This window comes from Panulirus ornatus, chromosome 45, assembly GCF_036320965.1.
Source record: "Panulirus ornatus isolate Po-2019 chromosome 45, ASM3632096v1, whole genome shotgun sequence".
NCBI classification, from domain to species: Eukaryota; Metazoa; Arthropoda; class Malacostraca; order Decapoda; family Palinuridae; genus Panulirus; species Panulirus ornatus.
Window position 1 is genome coordinate 2,341,017 of NC_092268.1, and position 13,782 is coordinate 2,354,798.

Here is a 13,782-nt window from a genome sequence, read left to right on the forward strand (position 1 = left end):
AAAAAAAAAAAAAAAAAAAAATATATATATATATATATATATATATATATATATATATACATAGTTACATATTCATTCTTGCTGCCTACATCCATTCCCCTCACTGTCCCGCCACACATGAAATAGCATCCACCCCCAACCCCCTGCGAGGTAGCGCTAGGAAAAGACAAAAAGGCCACATTCGTTCACACTCAGTCTCTAGCTGTCATGTGTAATGCACCATAATCACAACTCCTTTCCACATCCAGACCCCACAGACCTTTCCATGGTTTACCCCAGATGCTTTACATGCCCTGGTTCAATCCATTGACAGCATGTCAACCCTGGCATACCACGTCGTTCCAATACACTCTATTCCTTGCACACCTTTCACCCTCCTGTATGTTCAGGCCCCAATTGCTCAAAATCTTTTTCATTCCATCCTTCCACCTTCAGTTTGGTCTCCCGTCTCTTCTCGTTTCTTCTACCTCTGACACATATATCCTCTTGGTCAATCTTTCCTCACTCGTTCTCTTCATGTGACCAAACCATTTCAACACACCCTCTTCTGCTCTCTCTCAACCATGCTCTTTTTATTACCACACATCTCTCTTACCCTTTCATTACTTACTCGGTCAAACCACCTCACACCACATATTGTCCTCAAACATTTAATTTCCAACACATCCACCCTCTTCCGTGCAACCCTATCTACAGCCCATGCCTTGCAACTATATAACATTGTTGGAACTACCATTCCCTCAAACATATCCATTTTTGCTCTCTGAGATAACATTCTTGCCTTCCACACATTCTTCAACGCTCCCAGAACCTTCGCCCCCTCCCCCACCCTGTGACACACTTCCACTTCCATGGTTCCGTCCACTGCTAAATCCACCCCCAGATGTCTAAAACACTGCCTCCAGTTTTTCTCCATTCAAACTTACCTCCTAATTGACTTGTCCCTCTTATTCACATTTACTCTCAGCCTTCTTCTTTCACACACTTTACAGTCACCAACTTCTGCAGTTTCTCACCCAAATCAGCTTCCAGCACTGTATCATCAGTGAACAACAACTGACTCACTTCCCAAGCTCTCTCATTCACAACAGACTGCATACTTGCCCCTCTCTCCAAAAGTTTTGCATTCACCTCTCTAACCACCCCATCCATAAACAAATTAAACAACCATGGCAACATCACGCACCCCTGCTGCAAACTGGCAGTCACTGGGAGCCAATCACTTTCCTCTCTTCCTACTCATACACATGCTTTACATCCTTGGTGAAAGCTTTTCACTGCTTCTTGTAACTTACCTCCCACACCATATACTCTTAATACCTTCCACAAAGCATCTCTATCAACCCTATCATATGCTTTCTCCAGATTCATAAAAGCTACATACAAATCCATCTTTTTTTTTTTAAGTAATTCTCACATACATTCTTCAAAGCAAATACCTGATCCACACTTCCTCTACCACTTCTGAAACCACACTGCTCTTCCCCAATCTGATGCTCTGTACATGCCTTTTCCCTTTCAATCAATACCCTCCCATATAATTTCCCTGGAATACTTGACAAACTTACACCTCTGTAGTTTGAACACTTACCTTTATCCCCTTTGCCTTTGTACAATGACACTATGCATGCATTCCGCCAGTCCTCAGGCACTTCACCATTAACCATACATACTCTGAATATCCTTACCAACCAATCAACAACACAGTCACCCCCTTTTTTAATAAATTCCTCTGCAGTACCATCCAAACCCGCCACCTTGCCAGCTTTCATTTTCCACAAAACTTTCACAACCTCTTCTCTGTTTACCAAACCATTCTCGCTGACCCTCTCACTCCACACACCACCTCTACCAAAACACCCTATTTCTGCCACTCTATCATCAGACACGTTCAACAAACCTTCAAAATACTCACTCCATCTCCTCACTTCATCACTACTTGTTATTACTTCCCATTAGCCCCCTTCACTGATGTTCCCATTTGTTCTCTCGTCTTATGTGCTTCATTTACCTCCTCCAAAAATCTTTTTATTCTCCCTAAAATTTAATGATACTCTCTCACCCCAAATCTCATTTGCCCTCTTTTTCATCTCTTGCACCTTTCTTTTGACCTCCTGCCACTTTATTTTATACATCTTCCAGTCATTTGCACTGCTTGCCTGCATAAATCTTCCAAACGCCTCTCTCTTCTCTCTCACTAACAGTCTTACTTCCTCCCACCACTCACAACCCTTTATTAATCTGCTCACTTCCCACCTATCTCATGCCATAAGCATCTTTTGCGCAAGCCATCACTGCTTCCCTAAGTACATCCCATTCCTCCACCACTCCCCTTATGTCATTTGCTCTCACTTTTTTCCATTCTGCACTCCATCTCTCCTGGTACTTCCTCACACAATTCTCCTTCCCAAGCTCACTTACTCTGACCATTCTCTTCACCCTAACATTCTTCTTTTCTGAAAACCTTTACAGATCTTCTCCTTCGCCTCCACAAGATAATGATCAGACACCCTCCAGTTGCCCCTCTCAGCACATTAACATATACATACCTATACATTTCACCATATACATACACGTACATACACAGACATATACATATATATACATGCACATATCAATACTTGCTGCCTTCATCCATTCCTGTTGCCACCCCACCACACATGAAGTGGCACCCCCCTCTCCCCATGCGTGTGTGAGGTAGTGCTGGGAAAAGAACAAAAGGCCACATTTGTTCACACTCAGTCTTTAGCTGTCATGTGTAATGCACCAAAACCATAGCTCCCTTTCCACATCCAGGTCCCAAAAAACTTTCCAAGGTTTACCCCAGATGCTTCACATGCCTTGGTTCAATCCATTGACAGCATGTCGACCCCGGTATACCACATCGTTCCAATTCACTCTATTCCTTGCACGTCTTTCACCCTCCTGCATGTTCAGGCCCTGATCACTCAAAATCTTTTTCACTCCATCTTTCCACCACCAATTTGGTCTCCCACTTCTCCTCGTTCCCTCCACCTCTGACACATAAACCTCTTTGTCAATCTTTCCTCACTCATTCTCTCCATGTGACCAAACCACTTCAGAACACCCTCATCTGCGCTTTCAACCACACTCTTTATTACCACACATCTCTCTTGCCCTTTCATTACTTACTCGATCAAACCACCTCACACCACGTATTGTCCTCAAACATCTCATTTCCAACACATCCACCCTACTCCGCACAACTCTATCTATAGCCCACGCCTCGCAACCATATAACATTGTTGGAACCACTATTTCTTCAAACATACCCATTTTTGCTTTCCAAAGATAATGTTCTCGCCTTCCACACATTTTTCAACGCTCCCAGAACTTTTGCCCCGTCCCCCACCCTGTGACTCACTTCTGCTTCCATGGTTCCATCCACTGCCAAAATAAAGTCCGAGATATCTATGCCCAGATATCTACTCCCAGATATCAAAAACACTTCACTTTCTCCGGTTTTTCTCCATTCAAACTTACCTCCCAATTAACTTGTCCCTCAACCCTACTGTACCTAATAACCTTGCTCTTATTCACATTTACCCTGCTTTCTTTCACACACTTTACCAAACTCAGTCACCAGCTTCTGCAGTTTCTCACATGAATCAGCCACCAGCGCTGTATCATCAGCAAACAACAACTGACTTACTTCCCAAGCTCTCTCATCCACAACAGACTGCATACTTGCCCCTCTCTCCAAAATTCTTGCATTCACCTCCCTAACATTCCCATCCATAAACAAATTAAACAACCATGGACACATCACGCACCCTTGCCGCAAACCTACATTTACTGAGAACCAATCGCTTTCCTCTGTTCCCACTTGCACACATGCCTTACATCCTCGATAAAAACTTTTCACTGCTTCTAACAACTTGCCTCCCACACCATATATTCTTAATACCTTCCACAGAGCATCTCTATCAACTCTATCATATGCCTTCTTCAGATCCATTAATGCTACATACAAATCCATTTGCTTTTCTAAGTATTTCTCACATACTTTCTTCAAAGCGAACATCTGATCCACACATCCTCTACCACTTCTGAAACCATGCTGCTCTTCCCCAATCTGATGCTCTGTACATGCCTTCACCCTCTCAATCAATACCCTCCCATATAATTTCCCAGGAATACTCAACTTTATTTATTTATATTTTATTTATTTTGCTTTGTCGCTTTCTCCCGCATTTGCGAGGTAGCGCAAGGAAACAGACGAAAGAAATGGCCCAACCCACCCCCATACACAATTCATATACATACACGTCCACACACACAAATATACATACCTATACATCTCTATGTACACATATATATACACACACAGACACATACATATATACCCATGCACACAATTCACACTGTCTGCCTTTATTCATTCCCATCGCCACCTCGCCACACATGGAATACCATCCCCATCCCCCCTCATGTGTGTGAGGTAGCACTAGGAAAAGACAACAAAGGCCCCATTCGTTCACACTCAGTCTCTAGCTGTCATGCAATAATGCCCAAAACCACAGCTCCCTTTCCACATCCAGGCCCCACACAACTTTCCATGGTTTACCCCAGACGCTTCACATGCCCTGATTCAATCCACTGACAGCACGTCAACCCCGGTATACCACATCGATCCAATTCACTCTATTCCTTGCCCGCCTTTCACCCTCCTGCATGTTCAGGCCCCGATAACACAGAATCTTTTTCACTCCATCTTTCCACCTCCAATTTGGTCTCCCACTTCTCCTCGTTCCCTCCACCTCCGACACATATATCCTCTTGGTCAATCTTTCCTCACTCATTCTCTCCATGTGCCCAAACCATTTCAAAACACCCTCTTCTGCTCTCTCAACCACACTCTTTTTATTTCCACACATCTCTCTTACCCTTATGTTACTTACTCGATCAAACCACCTCACACCACACATTGTCCTCAAACATCTCATTTCCAGCACATCCACCCTCCTGCACACAACTCTATCCATAGCCCACGCCTCGCAACCATACAACATTCTTGGAACCACTATTCCTTCAAACATACCCATTTTTACTTTCCAAGATAATGTTTTCGACTTCCACACATTCTTCAAGGCTCCCAGGATTTTCGCCCCCTCCCCCACCCTATGGTTCACTTCCGCTTCCATGGTTCCATCCGCTGCCAGATCCACTCCCAGATATCTAAAACACTTTACTTCCTCCAGTTTTTCTCCATTCAAACTTACCTCCCAGTTGACTTGACCCTCAACCCTACTGTACCTAATAACCTTGCTCTTATTCACATTTACTGTTAACTTTCTTCTTTCACACACTTTACCAAACTCAGTCACCAGCTTCTGCAGTTTCTCACATGAATCAGCCACCAGCGCTATGTCATCAGCGAACAACAACTGACTCACTTCCCAAGTTCTCTCATCCACAACAGACTTCATACTTGCCCCTCTTTCCAAAACTCTTGCATTCACCTCCCTAACAACCCCATCCATAAACAAATTAAACAACCATGGAGACATCACACACCCCTGCTGCAAACCTACATTCACTGAGAACCAATCACCTTCCTCTCTTCCTACACGCACACATGCCTTACATCCTCGATAAAAACTTTTCACTGCTTCTAACAACTTGCCTCCCACACCATGTATTCTTAATACCTTCCACAGAGTATCTCTATCAACTCTATCATATGCCTTCTCCAGATCCATAAATGCTACATACAAATCCATTTGCTTTTCTAAGTATTTCTCACATACATTCTTCAAAGCAAACACCTGATCCACACATCCTCTACCACTTCTGAAACCACACTGCTCTTCCCCAATCTGATGCTCTGTACATGCCTTCACCCTCTCAATCAATACCCTCCCATATAATTTGCCAGGAATACTCAACAAACTTATACCTCTGTAATTTGAGCACTCACTCTTATCCCCTTTGCCTTTGTACAATGGCACTATGCACGCATTCTGCCAATCCTCAGGCACCTCACCATGAGTTATACATACATTAAATAACCTTACCAACTAGTCAACAATACAGGCACCCCCCTTTTTTGATAAGTTCCACTGCAATACCATCCAAACCTGCTGCCTTGCCGGCTTTCATCTTCCGCAAAGCTTTTACTACCTCTTCTCTGTTTACCAAATCATTTTCCCTAACCCTCTCACTTTGCACACCACCTCGACCAAAACACCCTATATCTGCCACTCTGTCATCAAACACATTCAACAAACCTTCAAAATACTCACTCCATCTCCTTCTCACATCACCACTACTTGTTATCACCTCCCCATTTGCGCCCTTCACTGAAGTTCCCATTTGCTCCCTTGTCTTATGCACTTTATTTACCTCCTTCCAGAACATCTTTTTATTCTCCCTAAAATTTAATGATACTCTCTCACCCCAACTCTCATTTGCCCTTTTTTTCACCTCTTGCACCTTTCTCTTGACCTCCTGTCTCTTTCTTTTATACATCTCCCACTCAATTGCATTTTTTCCCTGCATAAATCGTCCAAATGCCTCTCTCTTCTCTTTCACTAATAATCTTGCTTCTTCATCCCACCACTCACTACCCTTTCTAATCAACCCACCTCCCACGCTTCTCACGCCACAAGCATCTTTTGCACAAGCCATCGCTGATTCCCTAGATACTTCCCATTCCTCCCCCACTCCCCTTACTTCCATTGTTCTCACCTTTTTCCATTCTGTACTCAGTCTCTCCTGATACTTCCTCACACAAGTCTCCTTCCCAAGCTCACTTACTCTCACCACCCTCTTCACCCCAACATTCACTCTTCTTTTCTGAAAACCCATACAAATCTTCACCTTAGCCTCCACAAGATAATGATCAGACATCCCTCCAGTTGAACCTCTCAGCACATTAACATCCAAAAGTCTCTCTTTCGCACGCTTCTGTAATTTAAGCACTCACCTTTATCCCCTTTGCCTTTGTATAATGGCACTATGCATGCATTCCGCCAATCCTCAGGCACCTCACCATGAGTCATACATACTTTAAATATCTTTACCAACCAGTCAACAACAAATTCACATCCTTTTTTAATAAATTCCACTTCAATACCATCCAAACCCGCGGCCTTGCTGGCTTTCACTTTCCACAAAGCTTTTACTACCTCTTCTCTGTTTACCAAATCATTCTCCCTAACCCTCTCACTTCGCACACCACCTCGTCCAAAACACCCTGTATCTGTCACTCTTATCATCAAACACATTCAAAAAACCTTCGAAAAACTCACTCCATCTCCTTTGTATGCACTTTATTTACCTCCTTCCAAAACATCTTTTTATTCTCCCTAAAATTTAATGATACTCTCTCACCCCATGTCTTATTTGCCCTCTTTTTCATTTCTTGCACCTTTTTCTTGACCTCCTGCCTCTTTCTTTTATACTTCTCCCAGTCATTTGCACTATTTCCCTGCAAAACTCATCCAAATGCCTCAACATATTATTATTATAACATTACACTTTGTCGCTGTCTCCTGCGATAGCGAGGTAGCGCAAGGAAACAGACGAAAGAATGGCCCAACCCACCCACATTCACACGTATATCCATACACGTCCACACATGCACATATACATACCTATACAGTTTAACGTATACATATATATACATACACAGACATATACATATATACACATGTACATTATTCATACTTGCTGCCCTTATTCATTCCTGTCGCCGCCCTGCCACACATAAAATGACAACCTCTCTCCCCGCATGTGCGCGAGGTAGCGCTAGGAAAAGACAACAAAGGCCACATTCGTTCACAGTCAGTCTCTAGCTGTCGTGTATAATGCACCAAAACCACAGCTCCATTTCCACATCCAGGCCTCACAAACATCTTTTTATCCTCCCTAAAATTTAATGATACTCTACCCCAACTCTCATTTGCTCTTTTTCTCCTCTTGTACATTTCTCTAGACCTCCTGCCACTTTCTTTTATACATCTCCCATTCATTTGCACCATTTCCCTGCAAAACTCGTCCAAATGTCTCTCTTCTCTTTCACTAATAATCTTACTTCTTCATCCCACCACTCACTACCCTTTCTAATCTGCCCACCTCCCATGCTTCTCATGCCACAAGCATCTTTTGTGCAAGCCATCACTGCTTCCTTGAATATATCCCATTCCTCCCCTACTCCCCTTAGGTCCTTTGCTCTCACCTTTTTCCATTCTGCACCCACTCTCTCCTGGTACTTCCTCACACAAGTCTCCTTCCCAAGCTCACTTGCTCTCTTCGCCCAAACATTCTCTCTCCTTTTCTGAAAACCTCTACATATCTTCACCTTCTCCTCCACAAGATTATGATCAGACATCCCTCCAGTTGCACCTCTCAGCACATTAACATCCAAAAGTCTCTCTTTCGTGCGCCTATCAGTTAACACGTAATCCTGTAACACTCTCTGACCATCTCTCCTACTTACATACATATACTTATATCTCTTTTTAAACCAGGTATTCCCAATCACCAGTCCTTTTTCAGCACTCTAATCTACAAGCTCTTCACCATTTCTGTTTACAACACTGAACACCCCATGTACATCAATTATTCCCTCAACTACCACATTACTCACCTTTTCATTCAAATCACCCATCACTATAACCCGGTCTAGTGCATCAAAACTACTAACACACTCACTCAGCTGCTCGCAAAACACTTGCCTCTCATGATCTTTCTTCTCATGCCCAGGTGCATATGCACCAATAACCACCCATATCTCTCCATCCACTTTCAGTTTTACCCATATCAATCTAGAGTTTACTTTCCTACACTCTCTCACATACTCCCACCACTCCTGTTTCAGGAGTAGTGCTACTCCTTCTCTTGCTCTTGTCCTCTCACCAGCTCATGACTTTACTCCCAACACTTTCCCAAACCACTCTTTCCCTTTACCCATGAGCTTCGTTTCACTCAGAGCCAAAACATCCAGGTTCCTTTCCTCAAACATACCATATATCTCTCCTTTTTCTCATCTTGGTTACATCCACACACATTTAGACACCCCAATCTGAGCCTTCAAGGAGGATGAGCACTCCCCACGTAACTCCTTTTTCTGTTTCCCCTTTTAGAAAGTTGAAATACAAGGAGGGGAGGGTTTCTAGCTCCCCGCTCCCACTCCCTTTAGTCACCTTCTATGACACGCATCAGCAAGGTTGCACAGACGAAGAGTTGCCTAACTACTCACGTATACATGTGTATGTAAACGCACATATACATTCATATGCATTTCAAAATATACATACATATACAAACACAGAGAAATACACATGTACTTATTCATAATTGCTGCCTACGTCCATTCCTGTCACTACCTCGCCACACAGAAACAGCATCCCCCCTTCCCTTCTCCAGCGAGGTAGTGCCAGGAAAAGACAAAAAGTCCACATTCGTTCACACTCAGTCTCTAGCTGTCATGTGTAATGCACCGAAGCCACAGCTCCCTTTCCACATCCAGGCCCCACAGACCTTTCCATGATTTACCCCAGACACTTTACATGCCCTGGTTCAATCTACTGACAGCATGTTGACCCCAGTACACCACATCATTCCAATTTACTTTATTCCTTGCATGCCTTTTACCCAACTGTATGCTCGGGCCCTGATCACTCAAAATCTTTTTCAGTCCATCCTTGCACCTCCAATTTGGTCTCCTGCTTCTTGTTCCCTGCACCTCTGACACATGAATCCTCTTTGTCGATCTTTTGTTGCTCATTCTCTCCATGTGTCCAAACCATTTCAACACACCCTCTTCTGCTTTCTCAACCACACTCTTTTTATTACCACACATCTCTCTTACCCTTTCATTACTTACTCGATCAAACCACCTCACATCACATATTGTCTTCTGACATTTCATTTCCAACACATCTACCTCCGCACAACCCTATCTATAGCCCATGCCTCGCAACCACATAACATTGTTGGGACTACTCTTCATTCCAACATACCCATTTTTGCTCTGAGATATCGTTCTCACCCTCCACACACACACACACACACACACACACACACACACATTATATTATTATTTTGATATATTTTGTCACTGTTTCCCGCATTAGTGAGGTAGCACAAGGTAACAGACAAAAGAATGGCCCAACCCACCCACATACACATGTATATACGTAAACATCCACACACGGACATATACATACCTATACATTTCAACGTTATTTTTATTTATATTATACTTTGTCACTGTCTCCCGCGTTTGCGAGGTAGCGCAAGGAAACAGACGAAAGAAATGGCCCAACCCCCCCCCTTACACATGTATATACATACGTCCACACACGCAAATATACATACCTACACAGCTTTCCATGGTTTACCCCAGACGCTTCACATGCCTTGATTCAATCCACTGACAGCACGTCAACCCCAGTATACCACATCGTTCCAATTCACTCTATTCCTTGCCCTCCTTTCACCCTCCTGCATGTTCAGGCCCCGATCACACAAAATCTTTTTCACTCCATCTTTCCACCTCCAATTTGGTCTCCCTCTTCTCCTCGTTCCCTCCACCTCCGACACATATATCCTCTTGGTCAATCTTTCCTCACTCATTCTCTCCATGTGCCCAAACCACTTCAAAACACCCTCTTCTGCTCTCTCAACCACGCTCTTTTTATTTCCACACATCTCTCTTACCCTTACGTTACTCACTCGATCAAACCACCTCACACCACACATTGTCCTCAAACATCTCATTTCCAGCACATCCAACCTCCTGCGCACAACTCTATCCATAGCCCACGCCTCGCAACCATACAACATTGTTGGAACCACTATTCCTTCAAACATACCCATTTTTGCTTTCCGAGATAATGTTCTCGACTTCCACACATTCTTCAAAGCTCCCAGAATTTTCGCCCCCTCCCCCACCCTATGATCCACTTCCGCTTCCATGGTTCCATCCGCTGCCAGATCCACTCCCAGATATCTAAAACACTTCACTTCCTCCAGTTTTTCTCCATTCAAACTCACCTCCCAATTGACTTGACCCTCAACCCTACTGTACCTAATAACCTTGCTCTTATTCACATTTACTCTTAACTTTCTTCTTCCACACACTTTACCAAACTCAGTCACCAGCTTCTGCAGTTTCTCACATGAATCAGCCACCAGCGCTGTATCATCAGCGAACAACAACTGACTCACTTCCCAAGCTCTCTCATCTCCAACAGACTTCATACTCGCACCTCTTTCCAAAACTCTTGCATTTACCTCCCTAACAACCCCATCCATAAACAAATTAAACAACCATGGAGACATCACACACCCCTGCCGCAAACCTACATTCACCGAGAACCAGTCACTCTCCTCTCTTCCTACACGTACACATGCCTTACATCCTCGATAAAAACTTTTCACTGCTTCTAACAACTTTCCTCCCACACCATATATTCTTAATACCTTCCACAGAGCATCTCTATCAACTCTATCATATGCCTTCTCCAGATCCATAAATGCTACATACAAATCCATTTGCTTTTCTAAGTATTTCTCACATACATTCTTCAAAGCAAACACCTGATCCACACATCCTCTACCACTTCTGAAACCACACTGCTCTTCCCCAATCTGATGCTCTGTACATGCCTTCACCCTCTCAATCAATACCCTCCCATATAATTTACCAGGAATACTCAACAAACTTATACTTCTGTAATTTGAGCACTCACTCTTATCCCCTTTGCCTTTGTACAATGGCACTATGCACGCATTCCGCCAATCCTCAGGCACCTCACCATGAGTCATACATACATTAAATAACCTTACCAACCAGTCAACAATACAGTCACCCCCTTTTTTAATAAATTCCACTGCAATACCATCCAAACCTGCTGCCTTGCCGGCTTTCATCTTACACAAAGCTTTCACTACCTCTTCTCTGTTTACCAAATCATTTTCCCCAACCCTCTCACTTTGCACACCACCTCGACCAAAACACCCTATATCTTCCACTCTATCATCAAACACATTCAACAAACCTTCAAAATACTCACTCCATCTCCTTCTCACATCACCACTACTTGTAATCACCTCCCCATTTGCGCCCTTCACTGAAGTTCCCATTTGCTCCCTTGTCTTACGCACTTTATTTCAACGTGTACATACATATACATACACAGACATGTACATGCCTTCAATCCATTTCCACTGCCACCCTGCCACAACGAAGGCCACATTCGTTCACACTCAGTCTGGCTGTCACGTGTAATGCACCAAAACCACAGCTCCCTTTCCACATCCTGGCCCCACAAAACTTTCCATGGTTTACCCAGGTGCTTCACATGTCCTGGTTCAATCCATTGACAGCATGCTCACTCTATTCCTTACACGTATTTCACCCTCCTATATGTTCAGGCCCTGATCGCTAAAAATCTTTTTCACTTCATCCTTCCACCTCCAACTTGGTCTCCCACTTCTCATTCCCTCCACACATATATCCTCATTGTCAGTTTTTCCTCACTTGTTCTCTCCATGTGACCAAACCATTTCAGCACACCCTCTTCTGCTCTCTCAACCACACTTTTTTTATATCCACCCATCTCTCTTACCCTTTCATTACTTATTCGATCAAACCACCTCACACTACATATTGTCCTCTGACATTTCATTTCGAACACATCCACCCTACTCCACACAACCTTATCTATAGCCCAAGCCTTGCAACCATATAACGTTGTTGGAGCCACTATTCCTTCAAACATTCCCATCTTTGCTCTCCAAGATAACTTTCTCACCTTTCACACATTCTTCAATGCTCCCAGAACCTTTGTCCCCTCCCCCACCCTGTGACTCACTTCTGCTTACATGGTTCCATCTGCTGCTAAATCCACTTCCAGATATCTAAAACACTTCACTTCCTCTGTTTTTTTTCCTGCAAGCTTACCTCCCAATTAACTTGTCCCCCAACCCTACCTTGCTCTTATTCACATTTACTCTCAACTTTCTTCTTTCACACACTTTACCAAACTCAGTCACCAACTTCAGCAGTTTCTCACCTGAATCTGAGATGAAAGCAAAACTCGGGAAAAGGGGTGCAGAGATGGAGTGTGGCAGTGAGATATGGTGGCTAGTAGCAAGCCTGTTTGCAGATAATACTGAGTTGTTTGCGAAGAGTGAAGAGGAGTTGCAGAAGTTGTGTGTTTTATGATGTGTGTAAGGATAGGCAATTAAAGGTAAATGCAAGTAAAAGTAAAGTAATGATGTTTGAAAGGAAACAGAGTGAAAGTATAGATTTTGTGGGCTAAATTATGCTTTGGATATGGGGGGAAAGAGACTGGAAGAGAGAATTTAAGTATCTAGGAGCCATCTTGGGTAAGTGTGGTGATATGGAAGGAGAGACAAGGGAGAGAGCAGTTCAGGGTACAAGAGTCATTGAGACCCTTAATAGAAGAATGAAGGGTAGAGGTATAAGTATGGAAGTGAGGAGAGGATTAAGGGACAGTATAGTTTTCCCAACCCTGATCTATGCAACTGAAACGTTGGCATGGAATGTGTCACAGAGGTCAAGAATTCAGGCCATGGAAATGAATCATTTGAGAAGAGCTTGTGATGTGACTAGATGGAATGAAGAAAATGAAAGGGTGTATAGGGAATGAATTATGGAGTTGTAGAATGGGTGAAACATAATACTTTAAGGTGGTTTGGGCATGTGGAAAGAATGGAAGACTGGAAGTTTACAAGGAAAGTGCACTGTATAATAGTACAATTAAAGGGGTTGGTGTGACATGG

General features: G+C 43.4%; 1 protein-coding gene across 19 annotated transcripts in view; it reads left to right on the forward strand.

Annotated features, from left to right (window-relative positions):
- LOC139762987 (uncharacterized) overlaps positions 1–13,782 on the forward strand; it is a 492,364-nt gene that overhangs the window by 239,118 nt on the left and 239,464 nt on the right. The gene's annotated exons all lie outside the window — the stretch shown is intronic.